The following is a 20,194-nucleotide window of genomic DNA, read 5'->3' on the forward strand; positions in this document are numbered from 1 at the left end:
CTCAGCATCCCCAGCAAGTGCTGCGTCAGGAAATATGTCCAGATGGAGAGCCCCTGGAGATGGGGGAGCCCAGAGAGCAGGGAAACTGGCACAAATGGGGGCAACCACTCATTAGACAAAAACATAGGTGCCTGGAAAAAAGTTACAGTCCATGGATTTGGTTTACTTTTTCTCCCTCTCCCTGCAACCCTTAAATTACCTTCTAAAAACAAATTCCTTATAAAAAGCAGTGGGTCTAGGGGGAAAAAAAAACTTTCTGGTTTCGTTTGCTTTTACTATGATGTTTATGGTATCTTTTCTGTCTAACTTCTTGCTGTTTTCTCCTCAGTTGGCCAAAGCCAAATAACATTTGATGTCAGCTTGTAGCCCCATCAGTAATTTGTTTTAAAAATAAAAAACAATTTCAATCCATTATCAGGTTCCTAAAGTAACACTGAATTTAGACTTGTAAAAATATCTTCAGAAAAATCTAAAAATTTAGATTTGCATAGATTTCCATTTCCTCCAAATCTAATTTTTATATGTTTCCTTTTTTAAGGGTCTCACAACTTTTGAAAATTATACATCTTTGTATGTTGCCAAGGCAGGTATAGCATAGGGGAATATTGTTATAACGCTGTCATGAAGCAAAATTTAAACTCCATTTTGAATTAGGCATTTATGCCACTTTCTTTGTACTTACCATTCATTAATTCATTTCTTTCCTTCCTTCCTTCCTTCCACAATTATTTACTGAAAACCTGGCATAAGCAAACAGGGAGCATCAGACCTATTTGTTCCCTTTCTCCATCACTGGAGGATTCTCTTTCCCTAATCATTTCATCTCCTCTCTGTCTACCCCAAGCCCATTCACTACTTACCTGGTAAACTAGCATATGGACTAATAAATTTATTCAACTGGGAACTACCGTTTTGCACATTCACTAACGCACGCAAAACTTCCCTAATTCACTTCTCCAAACTCAATACACTTTCAGCTATTTGTAAAATTAGCAAACCAGTTAATAATTTTAATTCTAAGAAGGAGATGGGAAACCAATTCCTGTGACTATATTTGTAAAGTAATAGTCAAAAGACTCATATGAGTCTTGATACCATGCTTAGTCCAGGGTTATATTAACTTTTTATAAAACCCCCCTCACCTAAAGTCGATCCCATAAAGTTTTCATCTTTGTAGTTACAAGAATGTAATCAAAAGGAAGACTGCTCTTTTATTCCTTTTTGGTAAAGACGGTAACATTTCTGTTTGAACAGAAATGAAAAAACTTAATATCCCTGGGGGGCATCTGGATGGCTGATTTGGAAGAGCATATGACTCTTGATCTCCGGGTTGTGAGTTTGAGTCCCACGTTGGGGATAGAGATTACTTAAAAATAACTAAATAAAGAAAATTAAAACAAAACAAAACTTAACATCCCTGGGATCTATATTTCTTGCTCTGACATCTTCAATCACTTCACTATCATTAGAGTATTTTTATTAAAATTTCCCAATTTGTACTAATAATGAGACCTTTTAAGTGTTCTTCAATAAGTCAATCTCAGAACTTGTTTTTAATATTTTTTAAGTACTGGAGAAAAGAAACTTGTCTCTGGAGGTAGAAGACAAAATTATAATCCATCACTAACCCAAATAAATGAAGTATGAGGTATGTGACATAAAAAAAAATTATAACCATTTTTTGTTTGTGTTTTTCTGTGTTCTCCCTGTTTGCTACACTAATTTCTGTCATTTTCAGTCGTTTTAATAATGCTCTGAGGAAGAAAATATGTTAATAGTATTTGGCTAGATAAAATAAGAGTCACACGTTTTATTTTTGTTTTGTGACATTTGTGGCTCTTCAGCATGACATTGGCATTCTTCCTCTTCTGATGCAACTTCCTTCTCTGTTTCATTCTGTTTTGGTTGAGGTTATTTCAACCTCCTCCCCGCCCCCGCCCCCCCCCCCACCACCTCTCTGAGCCGTCTTTCGGCTTGTCCATGAGATCCTAAGCTGTCACTTGATTTTCTGAATATCCACTTCTGTTTTCTGTGGCAACACCTGCAGATCAGCATCTAGCCCGCCACCCAGATGGGCACCCCTCCCCCCACTCTGAAATGCACGCACCCGCGGACCCAGGTATGGACGCACATGCGTGCTCAGCTCCTCCACCCTCCCCCGGGGAGCTCAAACAACTCCAGCTGTTTTCTGGTCCCGGCCGCAGGAGCAGCAACAGAGCCTCTCCTGTCAGTTTTCTGATTGGAACCAGCACTAACAATGCTACTGCTACCAAGGAAGGATTTAAGTCGCCTGAGCGGAAGAGAAGACCGCTGGACAGGGGAGAGGTGGTAGAGCCAGATGCTTCAGGTTCCATGAAGCCAACAGAGGTTCGGAAGGAGCCGGAGTTGGGGTTCCTCCACCTGAAGTGTTTTGCCCCATTATTGACAGCCGCATACAGATATTTCAAGACTCAGCTCAAGTAGAACCTCTTTCTGAAGCTTTTCCTGACAGGCTGACCATCCCATCTGTACCTATACAATCCTTGTCTCATTTAGTTACTTATCTGCCCACTACTCCAAACTCATTAGATTCAGCCTTTTATAAAGGCACATACCTTGGCTGATTCATCCTTTATCTTAGTTATCTCGGTACATGGCAGGCATTCAATAAATGTTGGATGGATGAATGGAATTCACTGCTCCCCTTCCATGGGTGAAAGTAGCTTTTGGTGGAGGGGGAAAAGAGCAGTGTCCTAATCGGTGTCTTTTCTCCTCTTTAAAGTTAACCTTGGAAATGAAGAGACCAGTGTAATGGTGTGAGGATGACCCTCCATATGTGAAAATAACTCAACAAAAAACGGGGTGCTGCTCATCATCTTCCCCATCACTGGGATTTCTTCAGGTGTCAAATAGGTAAGTCCGACCCTATTTACAAGATAAGCCTTTGAGAAACTCACGAGTGTGAGAAGAAACTATTGTATCAAGGAAGGTTGTACTACTAACAGGAAAATGTGGCACATATCTATTAAACTGATTAATACAATTCATGTTCCAGAGTTAAATGTTTCAACATTTAAAATGTTTTAACATCGAGGTGCCTGGGTGGCTCAGACGGTTGAACATCCGATTCTTGATCTCAGCTCAGGTCTTGATCTCAGGGCTGTGGGATTGATTCCTGTGTTGGGCTCCATGCTGGGCATGGAGCCTACTAAAAAAAAAAATTAAAAATTAAAAAAATATATTTTAACATCAAGGGATGGTAAGGATAAGACAGAACTGTGTTAGGTTCATAACTTGCATGATCTCATTTTAATTCTCACAAGAACCCTTGGAGATATGATTATCTTCATTTTACAAATGAAGACAATGAGGCTTGGAAAGGAAGCCATCCTGGTACTAATACTCAACAGAGCTTAGATTTGAACTCAAATCTGTCTGGCCCCAAATTCCTTTCTTCACTCCTCCTGGGTCCTCTCAAGAGCTGTTTTAAAAAATATTGGCATCAAGTTTTCAGAGAGGTTGAAAAATAAAGGTTAAATATTTTTGAGCATTGATGATGGGCCACGTACGAGGCAGGGCAGTATGGGGGGATGAATACACCGTTCTCCATTCAAGGAGCTAAGTAGCTAGTGCAGGAAGCTGACCCATGACACAGGCTGACCAACAAACAGCAAAATAAAGGCTGCTGTGATGGGGACAGAAGTGGACTGCTAGAGAACTGAGGGAAGGAGTGGTTTGTTGGGTTGTGCAGGGAGAGCAGGGAAAGCTCACAGAACACAGGAAGGTGGCATTTTGGGAAGACTCTGAGGAGGTTGGGGGAGGGGTCAGCAGGCATTGGGACACTGCAGAGTAAGGGAACATGTCACAGGAGCTGGGTGGAAAGTTCGGTGAGGTCAGTGCATGGCCGGAATAGTGGAAGGTGAAGGCGGGTTGGAGATGGCCCATGGAAGGCTCTGAATAAGAGCCAGAAATTGCAATGGGACAAGTACTGAAGGTTTTTTAATAGAAGGCAAGATCCAATCAAATCCTTGACTAAAACATCCAAAATTATTGCTGAATTCGTCCTGACACCAGATCACAAGTACACGAAGTACACAAAATAGAAAAATATAGAAAATCAATATTCTTAATCAAGACTCAAAACAATGTCCTGCTTACTTCTGAGGAAACACAGCAAATGAAGGGATATATGCCTGAATCACCAGCTCAAACCCGAGCCTCCCTCTTCCTTCCACATTGGCCGAGAGCGATCCCATTCTCATGATTCGTAAGACAGCCTCATCAACCCCAAAACCTGGGGCAACAAATACAATCCCCTCCTCCCTCCAAAGAAAAAATTCCAGCCAGGAAATGACAATTCCTTTCACTTCCTTCCTTTCTTCAGAGGCCAGCCCATGAAGATTGCTTAACTGTTCTCTCGCTGATACACCAGACGAACATCCTAGAGTAGGAATTGGATCCTGATGGCTTAATTGAGTTAAAAAGAAAAGTGTAGATTATCTAAAAGCTTCTCGATGGTTTCAGAGTGGCTCTCACATCTCTGAAAGCCCAGTGGCGGCTCTCAGTTCCTTGGTTAGGGAGGAGCTGAATGAATTTCCTAGCACAGAATTCAAAAGCACTGGAAGTCAGCAGTTCTGAAAGACTGCAGAAAGGGCTTGTTTACATTTTTCTCTTGGGCTGAAACCCATCTATTTAAACTTTAACCAGAGACAATTATAAAACCATGGTTAGCCAGGGATGGCAGGCTGCACAAGATGGGAGACAGATGCCAACAGTCTGGCATTGGAGGAGGAAAGATTGAGAATATTTTGAGGAAAGGGGTCAAAGAAGAGCTACAAAGGAGGTTTGGGAAGCAAAAGGTGTCACCTAGGCTGGTCTTCACGAGAACAGGGAAGGAGGGGTGACGCAAGGGAGTGGGAGGAAACAGGGTGGGCATGGAAGGAAGACCAAAGCTTCGGATGGTGTAGGTGGGGCTGGGGCTGTCACCATCCTGGCAGTTCAAAAAGTCCCACCCAGGCAGCTCCACTGTTTACACCTTTTTTCCCCTCTTGGGTCAAAAGTACATTAGTTCAGGGAGTCAGCACCTCTGAGAGATGCCTGGGGCAGACACACCCAGCCCACCAGGACGCGGGCTCTCTTCCCCGAAGGCCCAGCCTCCTCTTCAATTCAGGTTTTCCTGGCAAAGACCCATTTGGGAGCTGAAGAGCAGTCCAGTGATGTCAGAGGAAATACCCCACTTGACAAAGGACTGTGCTCCAGATTGCCAGTAAACTGAACTCCTTAGCATGCCCTGTTCTGGGTCCTAGGATGTGGTGAGTCCTAAGAACACACTCAAGGAGGGACAGTTGTTGCTGCAAAGTGAATGTTTTTGTTTTGGATTTGAGGATGTCTGTGGACCTGACATTGACATTACGGCCAGTTTTAGGTGCATATACAAATGTGGGGAGATCTACAGGATACCAGCCCCCCAGATCTCTGTGTAAGGGAGCCTGACATTTCACCCTGAAGTACTCAATTGTTTTTGTTTTTTTTAACTTTTTGGTTTTGAATATTCCTATTAAGATGCAAATGCAATATACAGAGGAGAGCCCATGCCTCAGATGTTATCAGCTAATTTCTTAACAGGAATTCACTTTCTACCAGGGCCAGCCAGATTAGAACTAGGGCTCAAGAGGAGGCAGATCCAGGACATGCATTTTAGAGACGGAGAATGGGCAGAGGCCTTGGATTTATGAGTAGGAAGCTGGCAGAGGTCATGAAGAGTCCAGAGACAAATCTCTCTTTACAATGATGAGACCCAGTCCTTCATCATAGGTCAGAGTTTGTGAGGACAGCAGAAAGCCAAACTCATCCTAACTTCCTGTGAAGCTTTCTTCTCTGCTAACCCAGCTTTTACCAGGGAAAGCCATTTGGGGCGCAGCCAGAGGGAGATAGGGAAGGTCAGAGGATCTGCAGATATTCAGGGCCACGGCATAATCTTCCAGGGCAAAGAGGCCAAAGTCATGGGCTCCTCTCCAGACCAGTTTGCAACTCTCACCGGAAGATCTGTCCTATAGCTCTGAACTGCACTCCCAAGTCCAACCAACCATCTAAAAAATTCATGATGCTGTTCACAAGGGTCTGGATGGAGAAGGTGGGGACAGCTCCCTACAAACTCGCCCTGAATGGGGACAGATCCCAGGGTAATATCATTGCTTATGGGGGTTGAGGGAGAGCCTTCATACGAGGTGTGGCATAATGTGACATTTTATCTTTATTAAACATATACTAAAATTTTATTTCTTAAAGTTTGTATGAGTAGAAAGTGCTTTCTGGTGTCCTATCTCCAGAGAGAGAGAGAGAGAGAAGGTCTGGTTCTTATGTCTTCTGCAGAATGGAGCCTGTGAAAACATGATTGCTGGCAGGTATCCCAAGAGCCACACAGGAATTTCAGACGGATACACACATTGCCCAGCTCCTACCGGAGGGTGTGATACCTCGTAGAAGATATTTGATAAAATCAGGCCTGAGATCTCCAAAAGAGATCCTGGAAGACTGTACGTAAACCAGAGAGGCAGCATCATGCTGGTGTCCCCCACTATATGACAGTAGAGCATTCCTACGAATCCTTCCATAAGCTGAAATGGCATGAAGCAAAGAAGCTATTACCATCAATTTATAAAAAATAACCTCTCTTAGGCTGATACCTCAGAACACATCTTGCTAACGGATGCACAAAATAAATCGAGATAAAGCACAGATGTTCACAGACACAGTTCGAAGCTTTGGCGACTTGGTGCCGAGAGGCTCAGTGTAGTTCTCAGGAAAGGAGCTTGGCAGGGCCGCTCTCGCAGCTCAGGGTGCACGCTGCCTCTGTACGTGTGGGCATAACAAATGCTGAACATGTTGGTTTTGCTTTTCACCCCCCTTTTTTTTTTGTAAAAGCAAAAATCCTCTTCGGATTTCTTTTGGTTAGCAAAACCAAGTACTAATGTAGGTCTTTTGGTAAAAGTGAAGTGGTATAATGTATATTTTCAAAAAGCGAGGGTATGATACCCATATGGTGGTTAAAAGCATGGATTCAGGAGCCAGGCTGTCTGGATTCAGATCCTGACTGTACCACTTACTAGCTTTGGGACCTTGAGCAATCACTTAACCTCTCTGGGTCTCAGTTTCCTCCTCCATAAAATCCAGGCAATCGTCATTCCCAGTTCACAGGGTTGTTGTAAGGCTTAAGTGAGTTAACATTTAAAGGGTAACATGAGTTACTATAGAAAAGCACTTCAAATAGTGTCTGTCACAGCAAGAACTATTTAAATATTGCATTTTAAAAGTAACATGATCAAATCTCCAGGCCTGGAAACCTCGCTTGGTTCTATGATTGACCCTGTTTCCAAGAAGGCCTGGGTTGGCTATGGTCTGCACGTAGCCTCCCAGCATACCAGCTTGAGGAGAAAGAAGAAAGATACCCTGATACCTTTCTCCTACAGACTTCTTTTTTTTTTTAAGATTTTATTTATTTATTTATTTATTTGACAGAGAGAGAGGGAACACAAGCAGGGGGAGTGGGAGAGGGAGAAGCAGGTTTCCCACTGAGCAGGGAGCCCGATGTGGGGTTCGATCCCAGGACCCCGGAATCATGACCTGAGCTGAAGGCAGATGCTTAACCGACTGAGCCACCCAGGCGCCCCTCTCCTCCAGACTTCTTCTGCAACATTAGGCAAGGCACTTCTGTTCTACTCTAAAGCCTAGCAACATGCAACATGCATGCCCAGGGCCAAGGCGAAGTCAGAACCAATGGCAGGGAGCTCTGTCCGGTGCCTGGGCCAGAAACAGGGAATTCCTTGGTGCTAATCCCTCTGGCCCTTGGCAGGCTCCATGTCTGTGCTGTAAATAAATACCACACTTACCTGTCCTTCATGGATACCAGGCACAAAGCCAGGTGTATAGAACACAAGGAAAAGCCCTAATTGAGAAAGGTAGGAAAAGCAGAGGAACGAACAGGTGGCAGGAAGAAGGATCATGGCAAATGGGAAAACAAAGACATGAGGAAAAAAAGTAAAAAAGCTAAAATAAGTACAAGGAAACTTTTTTTTTTTGTCTTTCTATTTTTGACCACGTGAAAAAAAACCAAAAAAACAAAACAAAAAAACCCAAAAGAATAAACCAAGCAACTGGAATCAGACTGAGCCAGTGAAGGGAGGGATGGGCAGCGGAACTGCAAATATATGCTAATGACCTCATCCTTCCTCCTGAGCCCTGCAAGCCTGGCTCCAGAGCCCATTTGTACACTGGCCTCGTAATGATTTCACCTCACAGACTTCCTTCCACTTTTTTTTTCTTAACAAAGTCCATCACAACTCTGTTTTGGGAAGTAGAAGCAGTATCTATCTTTAGGAAATTTAAATGCCAAAAAAAGCTCAGATAAGCATAATTGAGAAGTAAAGAATAGTTGGTGTGACCAGGACAAATATCAAATCACAAATACTTGAAATTCTTCCCCTTCTGGGCCCTAAGGAGAGAAGTGCCTTTGTTTGCTGAATTGGCTCACAGAGGACCTGGCCTTTGCTGTGTTGTGTAGGACGTTGGATGGGGAGGAGAAGCCAGAGGAAGGTCAAATATTTATCAAGAGCCTACAATGTACCCCTCCCCTCATGAAGCTAACACTTTTTTTTGGACTCTTAAAAAAATTGTAGTAAATTGTGCATAACAACATTTACCACCTTAACCATTTTTAAGGGTATAGTTCAATAGTATTAAGTATGTTTACACTTTTGTGTACCTAGTTTCTAGAACTTTTCCATCTGACCAAACTGAAACTCTCTGCCCATTAAAGAACTCTCCCCACTCTCTGCACCCTCCCAAGGCCTGGGCAACCAACATTTTACTTTCTGTTTTTATGAACTTGATTATTCTAGGTACCTCGTGTAAGTGAAATCATATAGTATTTGTGTTTCTTGTTTTAAAGATTTTATTTATTTACTTGAGAGAGAGAGGGAGAGAGAGTACAAGCAGGGCTAGCGGCAGAGGAAGAGGGAGAAGCAGGCTCCCCGCTGAGCAGGGAGCCCAACATGGGGCTCCATCCCAGAACCCTGGGATCATGACCTGAGCCGAAGGCAGCCGCTTAACTGACTGAGCCACCCAGGCGCCCCCAGTATTTGTGTTTTTGTAACTGGCTTATTTCACTCAGTATATCCTCAAAGTTCATCCATATTACACCCTATGTCAGAATTTTATTGCTTTTTTAGGCCGAATAATATTCCATTGTAGGCATATGCCACATTTTGTTTATCCAGTCATCTGTTGATGGACACTTGGGTTGCTTCCACCTCTTGGCTACTGTGAACATGGGTGTACAAACATGTCTTTGAGCTGACAGTCTTTTAAGGAGCTTATCACATCGTATTTGGATTATTTATCTGCCCATCATTTGGCCTAACTAGATGGTTAGCTGCGTAAGGACCTGTGTTATTTATCTTTGTATTACAACTTCCAATACAATGCTGGCACATAGTAGGAACTCAATAAATATTTGTTGGCAAAATAATTTATTTTTATACTTCTTAATCACTACTACTGCAGCTGGCTATTTTACATATTTTAATAAATAAGTTTTGCAATTTTAATGAATGCTATTTTGATTATATTTACATACTAAGCTATTTTATATAAGGGGATTAGTATAAAATATCTAAATCTCAATCAAAATCCACTTTCTAGATGAAATGCCATTGACAATTCCTTCTTATTCACATTGCTTAATATCAGCTCTTGCTGCTCTTATTCTACTCCTTCCATTCCTTCCTTTTCAAGTCATAGCATTGCCTAGATATTAAGGACCTTATTAGGGGTCTCCTCAGTTCATGAGCTATCCGGTTGAATAAAGCTAGCATGGGCCCAGGGTTTGGTTTGCTCAGCTCAAAAACTTTCATTTGGTGTGCCCGGGTGGCTCAGTTGGTTAAGCGACTGCCTTCAGCTCAGGTCATGATCCTGGAGCCCCAGGATCGAGTCCCACATTGGGCTCCCTGCTCAGCAGGGAGTCTGCTTCTCCCTCTGACCCTCCCCCCTCTCGTGCTCTCTCTCTCATTCTCTCTCTCTCAAATAAATAAATAAAATCTTGGGAAAAAAACCCTTTCATTTGAAGATCATTTTGTATGAGGTACAGGATGGAAAAGGCACAGCCCTACTTTGGAGGAACTCACAGTCTTGCGATTCTGTCTGGTTATTCTTGGCCACAATTAAGCAAGAAGCCTCAGTTTTCTCAGGTGTTGAAAATACTATTTACCTCTGTTTCCCACACTCGGTTAACAAACACAGACATTATAGCATTCACAAAGCATGAGGAGCCGAAAGAAAGACATTGTGAAAATTCCGAGGAGTATTATATTTGATGATAATTATTGGGTGTGCTATCCGCAGGGGTAGAAGCTAGTTTTGTAACTCCTTACAAAATAGACATTTGGAATTGTGATTTCAGGTCAAGGAAGCATTGTTGTACACGAACCTTTGAGGGACTTGCTCAACTCCAAACACAAAGCAATGGTCTTTAAAATATAAAAGAGAGGGGCGCCTGGGTGGCTCAGTCGTTAAACGTCTGCCTTCAGCTCAGGTCATGATCCCAGGGTCCTGGGATCAAGTCCCACATTGGGCTCCCCGCTCGGCAGGAAACCTACTTCTCCCTCTCCCTCTGCCCCTGCTTGTGTTCCTGCTCTCGCTATCTCTGTCTCTGTCAAATAAATAAATAAAATCTTTAAAAATATATATATAAAAGAGAAAGATGAAAAGAAACAGCTGGACCAAAATGTAGTCTTCTAGGAACCAGGAATGCAAAGCAGAATGAGACTGAAGACATGGGCCTCTTGGGGTCCAGGTCTGAGGCAGAGGCTGCTGGAATGGGGCCTCTGCAGGGTTAGGGAGACTAAAAGTGAGGGAAATGGGTGGAAACCAGAACCAGGTTCACTGTTTGAAACGAGTAGTTTCAAAACAGGGCTAGACTGAGAACCCCCACCCTCCTACACACAAAGTGGCTTGTTAAAGAGGCTAAAAAAAGCTCACCACTGCCTGAGATGGGCCTTACATGAGGGAATGATCAAGCAGGAAAGCAAGGAAGGACACATGACAGGAAATTGGCCTCCATGACTGAATCTATGGCATCTCTATTATCATAGTAAGGGAAAAGAAAAGCTCTCCTTAATTGGGTAATATGATTATCTATAAAACAGACTATACTGAAAAAATATTAGAACTAAAAAGACAACTCAGCAAGGCTGCAGGGTATAAGATCAACAAACAAAATTCAATTGCAATCCTGTATCTCAGTATTTATCACATACAATATTTAATAGCAAACAAAAGACACCATTTTTAACAGCAATAAGTGATGAAGTGTCTAGGAATAAATAAACACAAATGTGGACTTTTGTCTCTAAATAAAATGTTGATTTTATGTATAAAATATTTTTAAGGAACAAATTAAGATTGAATAAGTGGAGACCTATACCATATTCATGAATTGGAATATTCATTAAAATGAATTCATTAAAATGAATGAAGATGTCATTTCTTCTAAAGTTAATATTTAATTTCAATGCCAACCCAGTTTTTAAAATTCTGATTATGTAACATGGAACAATGATCACTTAATTCATGTAGAAAGGTAAAGGGTCAAAACTAATTATAGTAGGTGGGAATGTCTTTGGCAGCAAGTGAAAGAATATACAACTTAAAGTGGCTTAAACAATAACAGGTTTATTATTTCACATCAAAGGATGTCCAGTGGTAGGTGGCTTCAGGATCAGTTAATTCAGCAGCACAATGACATCACTGAGACCTGGGACCTTTTCATCTCTCTGCCTCGCCATTCTCAGTGTGCTAGGCTCCAGCTTGTCCTCTCAAGGTGGCAAGATGGTTGCCACTGTCCCGGTCATCATGTTTTCCTCCAACTCTGTCCAAAGATAGGAAGGGCAAGTGTTCTTCTTTTGTACCTTTTTAAATGAGAAAACTTACCTATCCTATCCCATCTCCACCCTAACACAATTCCACATAGGTTTCATTGGCAAGAGATGCAACACACATGCCTATGGTCAAACCAATCCCAATGGAATGTTAATTACTATAATGGGCTTAAACTAAGCACCTTGGGGGGGGGGGGGGTTCATGGACACCTGAAAACAATTTAGGTTCAGTTAGAAAGGAGAAAGAGACAATATACTTTGGACAGATAATCAACCACAATACCCAAGGCAATTTTAAAAAGAATAAGTCAGGGGGGTTGCCTTACCAAAAAAAAAAAAAAAAAAATCAAAATTTAAAACCAGAGATAGCATAACAAACCTGGAGAGAAAAGATGAGTGTTAATAAATGTGTGTTGGAATACTTATATATGTATTTCCTATTTCACATCACAAGATTTTAAGTTGATTTAAAGACATAAATGTGAATAGTCAAATTTTATACCTGTAGGAAACATATAAGAAATTGTCTTTACACCCTTGGGATAGGAAGAATTTATTAAATACAGCACAAAAGAATAAAATATCAAGGAAAAGATGAATAATTTTACTAGTTTAAAATAAAAGTATATCATCAACAAAGTGAAAAGACAAGCTTAGACTGAGAAAAGATATTTTTCCAGACATACAACAACCAAGGTATTTGTATTAAAAAGTTATGAAGAACTCCTGCAAAGCGATAAGAAAAAGAAACAACTAGAAGGCAAATTTGACAAAGGATATGTACAGGCAATTCTCAGAATAGAAACCCTAACGGCTAAAACACATACAAGAAGATGTTCAATCTCACTAGAAATGAAGGGAAAACAAAATAAAATAATAAAAAGTTACCATTTCATAACTATAATTATGCAAACATTTTAAAATTTGAAAATACCAAAAATTAGCAAGATGTGGAGAAATAGGACTCTTAGAAAGCAAAATGGTGATATATACTTATATAAATCCTAAGACCCAGCAGTTGCTCTCTTGCTTAGATTAGTGGTTTTCAACCAGAGGTGATTTTGCCCCCCAGAAAACATTTGGCAATGTTTGAAGACATTTCTGGTCGTAACTCTGTGTATTGGTGCTGCTACTGATACCTTCCGGGTAGAGGTGAGGGGTGCTGCTAAATATCTTACCCGCAACAAAGAGTTATGTAGTCCAAAATGTCAACAAGACCAAGGTTGAGAACTTCTGGCCTAGAAAAACTCTCACATGGTGTGCACCAGGACACAGGTATTTAAATGTTAATTGCAGTATTGTTTAAATAGCAAACAATCACAAACTCAAAGCAACCCATACATCCATAATGCAGGAAAATAGATAAGAAACTTGGGTATTTCAAACAAGGGAATAATATATAACAGGTGTAATTAATGAATTAGTTCTTCAGGTTGCAACATGAATAAACCTAAACAATAATGATGACTAAAAAAGTATTGCAGACTGTTACGTACAGTGTGATATAGTATTCCTTTACAGTTTACAAACACAAAGCAATACTATATATTGTTTATGAATATGTACATATAAAAGTATAAAAACATGCATTGTTAATGATTTATGGGAACTTCAAGATAGTGATTACTTTTGGGAAAAGAGGAAAGGAGGAAAAATAGAGAAATGAATGAGATCGGGAGTAGACAATGGTTTCAATTCTGCTTGTAAGAATTTTTACGACAAACAAACAAAAAACCCAAAAGCAAATAGATCAGACATTAGGATTTGTTGAGTATTTTATACATAGATGTTTGTTAAACTATCTTCTATATTTTTCTGTCTATTTGAAATATTTATGATGAAAATATTTTAAAATATTTTAAGAACTGCATCTGCTAGAATGAGTATTCTGTTTGTGTTTCAGGAGCATGGAGTTGGTGGAGAAAGTCAGTGTTTCCAGAAGAAACCGTGCCACTCCACAGGGAAATTAGAAAAGGAGAAAGTGACTCCTGAATAAAGGAGAGTTTATTCATTTAAAGACCCCTCTCCCAGGGATTCTTGGCAGGAAGAGTTCGCTTTCCTGCTGCGCCAGTGATTGGTAGGCTATACCTCTGTCCATGGTCCTATTCCTCTGCTTCAAACAACCTTAGAAGAATTCAGAGGGAGGTTCAAATTTGCAATGTAGAAAGACATTGAAGTGTTCTAGATAGAGCTGAGAAGCTGAGAGAAGAGGAAATATTGTGGGTATAGCAGATCTTTTGAATATTTGAAAAGAAGTTCCGACTGTCTGCAGCAGATCCCACCAGCAGAAGGGGATCCTTTGGGACAGCCATTCTTTGTGATATTGATGAATAGCGTCTATCAGTGGAGTGAGCGCCACTTGAGCTGAAGCCTGCTTGGTAGGAATGACACTATCATCTCCCTAACATTTCATATTTTTAATGAAAAGCTTTCTCATTCCTAACGCTTTTCATCATTTTTTCCCCAACGCTTCTGTAAGACCATTCGATATTCATCTCTGCTTTTACAGTGATGAAGAGAGACTAACAAAGCTTTCCAAAGGACTTAGGTTCTTTCTATTAACCAATATTTTTTACCTAAGCCACTGGGGATATATAAACAGTGAGAGTAACTCAACTGAGAAAGATATTTTATGGGCATCCCATAGTAATCGCCTATCTTTTAAAAAGAAACAACAGTTTTTTTGTTTTTTTTTTTTTGAGATCCCAGGAGGTGTCTGGCACTGCACGACGTGGTATGAGCATGAGAGTGCAGAACATAATGTTTGGGAACGTAATGTTCCTCCAGGGACTTAAAAATTAATGCAGATCCAAAACTGTTAGAAAAATGTTGGTTGTAATAAATTATGGAAAAACAAAGTGCAAGGTGTAGAGACAAAAATCCCGAGCAGAGTGACAAACCAGGGAACATGAATACAGAATATGATGAGCCAATTAACCTCAGGAGAACATGGGCTTCACAGTATGGGCAGAATACAAGATTTTTACCCCGAGAAGTCAATTTTGCAGACTCAGTTACTTGTCCACACACACAAAATCAATAGCTGTTTCTGATGGGCCACTGGCAAAAGAAATTCACTGTTCTTTCTATAGATGGAGTCTAAACCATCCAGCACATGATGAAGTGTTTAAGGAAAAAATATGTGGGTTGGCAAACTTTTAATCTACAAAAGTGGTGATCTAGTTTTGGGTGATAGCTCTAATGGAAATAGGTGCAATTGCGTTTGTAGATGCTGATTTTTATCAGCAACCAGAAACTGTGCTAAGAGCTCAATTTGGCCTACTTTAGGTTCCCTGGGTAAGTTAGTGGGGGGATTTTCATTAGGTTATTTGTTATATGTCAGAAGAGGAAATAAAGCAATACACAAACACTGTGATATATAGGTAAGAAGCTATCTTAATAGAAATAGTTCTCTAGTCTAGGATGTTTCCCTCCCAAGGTGATAGAAAGTACTTGGAAATGCAGGGACCTAACTGGACTTCAGACTAAGCTTCCTTCATTGCCCCAGCCTTCCTGTTTTAACAACTTCAACCTTGCTAACCTACCAATACTAGGGGAGTTGGTTTTATTTATATACTGATAGCTTCTGATTTGGGCCATTGCACCTTCATTCACTTGTCGTCATTGCACCTTCATTCACTTTTATACTTTTTTTCACATTTTCTTGTATCATAGTAATATGAAAAGATAAAAAAAAATGTCTAGAAGTGTTTTTTCCATTGTGGAAGTGAAGAATTTAGATTTTCACTTCCACATGGATATCTAATAGTCATCTCAAACTGAACATGACCAAAAGAGAACTCTTGATTCATTCCCTTAACCTTCTTGTATTAAACAACACCAAGAGGCTTAAATAGAGTTTTCCTCTTCTCATAAACAAGATGTCTGGCAGTAGATTATTTCTGGTGTTGGTTCAGCTGCTCAACTATACCATCAAGGACCCATTGATAGTATTCCTCTTTTTTTCTATGTCCCATCCTTAACATGTTGGCTTTTAATCATCATGACTTTTGTTTTGTAGTCACAAGATGGCTGCTGTGACTCCAGGCATTGTGATAGTGCTCAAGATAGCCATATCTATCCCCAGAAGGCTTTCACTTAGGTCTCATTAGCCAGAAATGAGTCACTCCTGGCTGCAAAGGAGCAAAAGAGAATGGGATGATTATGATTGAATTATACCAGTCATGATTCGTCACTTGGAGCTGGATATACTGTCGCCCTCAACCAAGTCAGGCCTCTGTTAGCAAGGAGGAAGAGAACAGCTGTTGGAAAGGGAATTGACACAGTCTGCCATATTTCTTATTCCCAGCCTACCTGTTTCACTAAAGAGCATCACCATCTGCCCAGTGCCCAGTAGAGGAGAGAACTTTAGTCTCTTTCTTTCTCTTATGTCTGCTATAATCAACCACCAGAAAGTTCTGTTGACTCTACTTCCCATGTATACCCCTAATCCACTCTATTCTCCCTGTCTTTGCTATTGCTATCCTCATTCAAGTCACCATTGTTTACCTGAATTACTGCAATTGCCTCTTAAAGAAACAGAAAAAAATCACTTTCTTGCTTAAAACCTCTCATTGGCTTCCCATCTCACCTAAAATCCAAATTCCTTACTATGACCTTCCATGCCTAAAAGATCTAGGTTCTGTCCACCTGTCCAACTTTATCCTGTTCCACTTTTCTGTTTGCCCCAGACTTCCAGTCATGCAGGCTTCTTTCTCTTCCTCAGACTCTACCTTGTTACCATCTTGGGGACCTTCAAACCGCCTCTTTTCTCCACCTAAAGTGCCGTGCATTCTGATCTTTTCATGACCAGCTCCTCTTTGTCATTTAGATCACTGTTCAGATGTCCTCTCTTCAGAGAGCTCCTCGCTGGCCACCCAATCTAAAATGGCAACCTGGTTGGTCATTCAACACTTCATTTTATTTCTCTGTGTTGCATCTATCACTGTGTAACATTATCGTGTTTACCTCTTTAGGTATCATGTTATGAAATGTAACTATTTATTTTCCAACTCCTCCACACTAGAATAGAAGCTCCTTGACAACAGAGACCTCGTGCCTTGTGTTCACTGCTGTATTCCTAGCACCTAGATCAAGGCACGTGGCAGGTTCTCCTCAAAGATTTCTGAGGGAATGAGTACATGAGAGGAAAGATTTTTCTTAAGCAGAAACTTTAGCAATAAAAGAACATCTGTAACCTATTATCAGCATCCTTAGAGTTGTCCTTCATAGAACAAAATAACTTTGTTAAAGGATATAAAATGTGTTATGTTTTAAAGACATCACAATTAATAAGCAATACTAATTTCTTCCACACAGCCTCTTTCCTCCTGTGTCCTACTTTCCAAATCTAAACACGCCACACACACACTTAGTCTTCGTGCTCTATCAGTGCAATTATTGACTGTCTTCTCTACTGACTTCTCTCCTTTGGCCCTCATGATATGACTACATTTTCTCACCATTTTCTGAAGTTCTGGGACAATTTAAAAGAAACTTTTGGGCAATGTCCTCCTTTCCTCCATTTTTTTTTTTTTTTTTTTGGCCAGGATTTCAAGAAGGGGAAAACCAATGTCCTTGGAAGAAGAGAGAAATACTTAGCATCTGAAATTTTCTGCCTTTTTGTGAGGTTTTCACATTTCTGTGTGTGTTCTTCCTAAAGGCTAAAACCATTTGCACTCCCTTCACCAGAAAACCAGACTTTTTCATCAGGTTGTCCTTCAGGTAAAATGTTAAAATTGGAGAATATGCAGCCTTCATTCATCTGTCTCCATGAGCCTTTAAGTCCTTCCCACACCTTCTTAATCCTGAGGTGACCCTCTGAAGGCCCAGGCTTCTGGATCAGCAGCTCGCTGGGCCCACGGGCTAGCCTGCATCCCAGACATCCTGTGCATCTGGCAGGCATTGGCACATTGAAATTGTGCAACAGAAGCTTTGAGAAGTTCATTTCCACACTGGAGACACAGCATTCTGGTGATGGTGACCCAGCATACTCCAAAAATGCCCTTATGTTTAGAAACATCCCCAAATACTGCTCGTAAATTACATGCAGAGAATCCCTGGACTTACCAATAGAAAATAGCAAAAGGATTCCTACCCTCAAAGGTCTTCCGTGAATATATTATAAACAAGAATAAACTGTTCCTCCGACTTAACACAATCTCAGCCTCTCGCCTGTCTTCACCTGCCATCGCCCCCACCCCCTCGCACCCATGTCTAGCTTCCCACCTACACCTTATCTCTTGAACATTCACAGGCCCCTGAAACATAACAGGTCCCAAAATAGCCTTGGCAACATTACTGATCACGCTTCCGTAAAAAAATGTGCGGATGGGCACCCCCAAAATACATATATTAAAAAATAAACCATACACAAATATTTCTTTAAAAACAACAACAACAACAACAAAACCAAGAATAAAATAAATAATTAAATTATTTGATTCAATACTGTTGGGAGTCTATTTCCGGATCATAGCTCAGGTTAACTGGGTAGTTCTATTTCCTTACGGTTATCAGGATTCTAAAGATAGCTCCCCAAGAAGCCTATCTCCTGAACTTCAGTCAAATACTAATCTGGGTACTGCTTCAGTCACTAATCTAGATACTGTGGTGAAGGGATTTTGCAGATGCAATTAAATCAGTTTACTTTAAGATACAGGGATTATCCAGATGGGCCTGGGTCAATCAGGTGAGCCCTTTAAAAGAATAGATTCCTCAGTTGGTAGCAGAAGAGGAAGTCAAAGAGATTCTGAATGTGAGACAGGTTTGAGGGTGATTGCTGGCTTTGAAGATAGAGAAGACCACGTGAGAAGGAATGTGTGTGGCCTCTAGGAACAGAGAATGGTTCCTGGCTGACAGCCAGAAAGAGAAGAGGCACTTCGGAGCTCTAGTCACAAGGAACTGGGTTCTGCCAGCAGTCTGAATGAGCTTGGAAGCAGATTCTTCCCCAGAGCCTCCAGATAAGAGTCTAGCCTGACTAATACCTTGATTTCTGCCTTGTGGCATCCTACGCAGAGAACCCAGCCAAACCTACCCAGACCTCTGAACTACAGAAGTGTGAGCTAATAAATGAGATGTAGTTCTAACCCCCTAAGTTAGTGGTAATTTGCAGCATAGCAGGAGAAAACTAATACATCCCTTTGGTTTTCACATCTCTAAATAAAGGTAATAATGTCTGGCTATGTCCTAGAACCGCTTAGAAAACAAATATTAGTAAGATTTAATTAATATGATTTAAGTTCAATCAGAAAAGAAATATGTTAAATTATTTTCAAGATGCTATGATTTTTTAATTAATTATAACATGCATTGAGGTTCAATCCAGGATAATTAGACTTAATCCTAGTTAGGTCTGTTTTCTCATATTCGTTGCAATGGCAGGACAAGGCTAACTTTAGAAGCCATCTCCAATGAGTTTAGAGTGTGGAACTGTTGCTTCAGGGAGCCATGATTTAATCTGCAGTTTCTTCATTTCACAGAACAATGTCGGCATTTTATAGATATTTTACTGGATACCACATCTACAGGTCAAAGAGAGGGATTTTTTTTTTTCTTAGCTATATTTCCCTCTCTGAAAAACTTGACCTTTACCTTGGCAGATTTGTTGAAATTCATCAAGCTGCATTCTGACATTGAGAAAATTATGAGAGAAGAAGCATAAGATGATTGTACCTGTTTTAATAAAATGGATCACTGAGATAGGAGAAGACCAAAAAATGGGGCAAGAACATTCTGACTACATAATCATTCCCTAGGTAAACAGAGATGTGAATGGTGCTGAGCCTGCTAACCCAGATTTCTCCTCTTCAGAACGATGGGTAACCATGGAGTTCTCTGTTGAGCACAACCCCAAGACCAGATGTAGTTTAAACAGAGTGATCTGGGCAAGATAGGAGGCAGGAAGGAAAGTAAGTGAGAGGTTGTATACAAGGTGAGAACATTCCAATTTAGGGAGTAGACTTTATATACAGGATAAGAGGTATAGCTTGGTAGTTAAAAGCTATATGACTGTAGGCAAATTACTTAAATTCCCTGAGCCTCAGTTTCCCCGTGTCTAAGTAAGGATAGTTTTTCAATGTTCTCAGCACAGGGCCTAGGACATGGAGTCCTCAGTAAACGATGGCCACATTAGGATCAAGCAATGTCATCCTTCCGCCCTTGTCCAAGAATCCTGGATAATCATCGCTATTCTAATGGATGCTAATAGACCCGCTGGCTGGTCCAGAGCATCGTGTTCAAAGCAAAAGACCCAATGTCCAGGCCAGAAGTCTAGTGCAAAC

The 20,194-nt window shown here is 40.7% G+C and overlaps 1 protein-coding gene and 1 long non-coding RNA gene across 5 annotated transcripts in view; one reads left to right on the top strand and one right to left on the bottom strand.

Moving 5' to 3' along the window:
- The window catches only part of MKLN1 (muskelin 1), a 326,049-nt gene that overhangs the window by 235,499 nt on the left and 70,356 nt on the right, over nucleotides 1-20,194 (bottom strand). The gene's annotated exons all lie outside the window — the stretch shown is intronic.
- The window catches only part of LOC123835302 (uncharacterized), a 96,893-nt gene that overhangs the window by 63,455 nt on the left and 13,244 nt on the right, over nucleotides 1-20,194 (top strand). Inside the window, exons 1-3 of one of the 3 annotated variants that reach the window (XR_010406375.1) lie at nucleotides 1,274-2,119; nucleotides 2,762-2,892; nucleotides 13,816-13,989. This is a non-coding gene — a long non-coding RNA (uncharacterized LOC123835302). Of the gene's footprint in view, nucleotides 1-1,273; nucleotides 2,120-2,271; nucleotides 2,893-13,815; nucleotides 13,990-20,194 lie in introns of those variants that run through there. The other 2 variants (XR_006788713.3, XR_010406374.1) reach the window with 2 other exon arrangements.

Source organism: Mirounga angustirostris, unplaced genomic scaffold, assembly GCF_029215605.1.
Source record: "Mirounga angustirostris isolate CCGP_5_RB_7025 unplaced genomic scaffold, mMirAng1.0.hap1 SCAF_12, whole genome shotgun sequence".
Lineage (NCBI taxonomy): Eukaryota > Metazoa > Chordata > Mammalia > Carnivora > Phocidae > Mirounga > Mirounga angustirostris.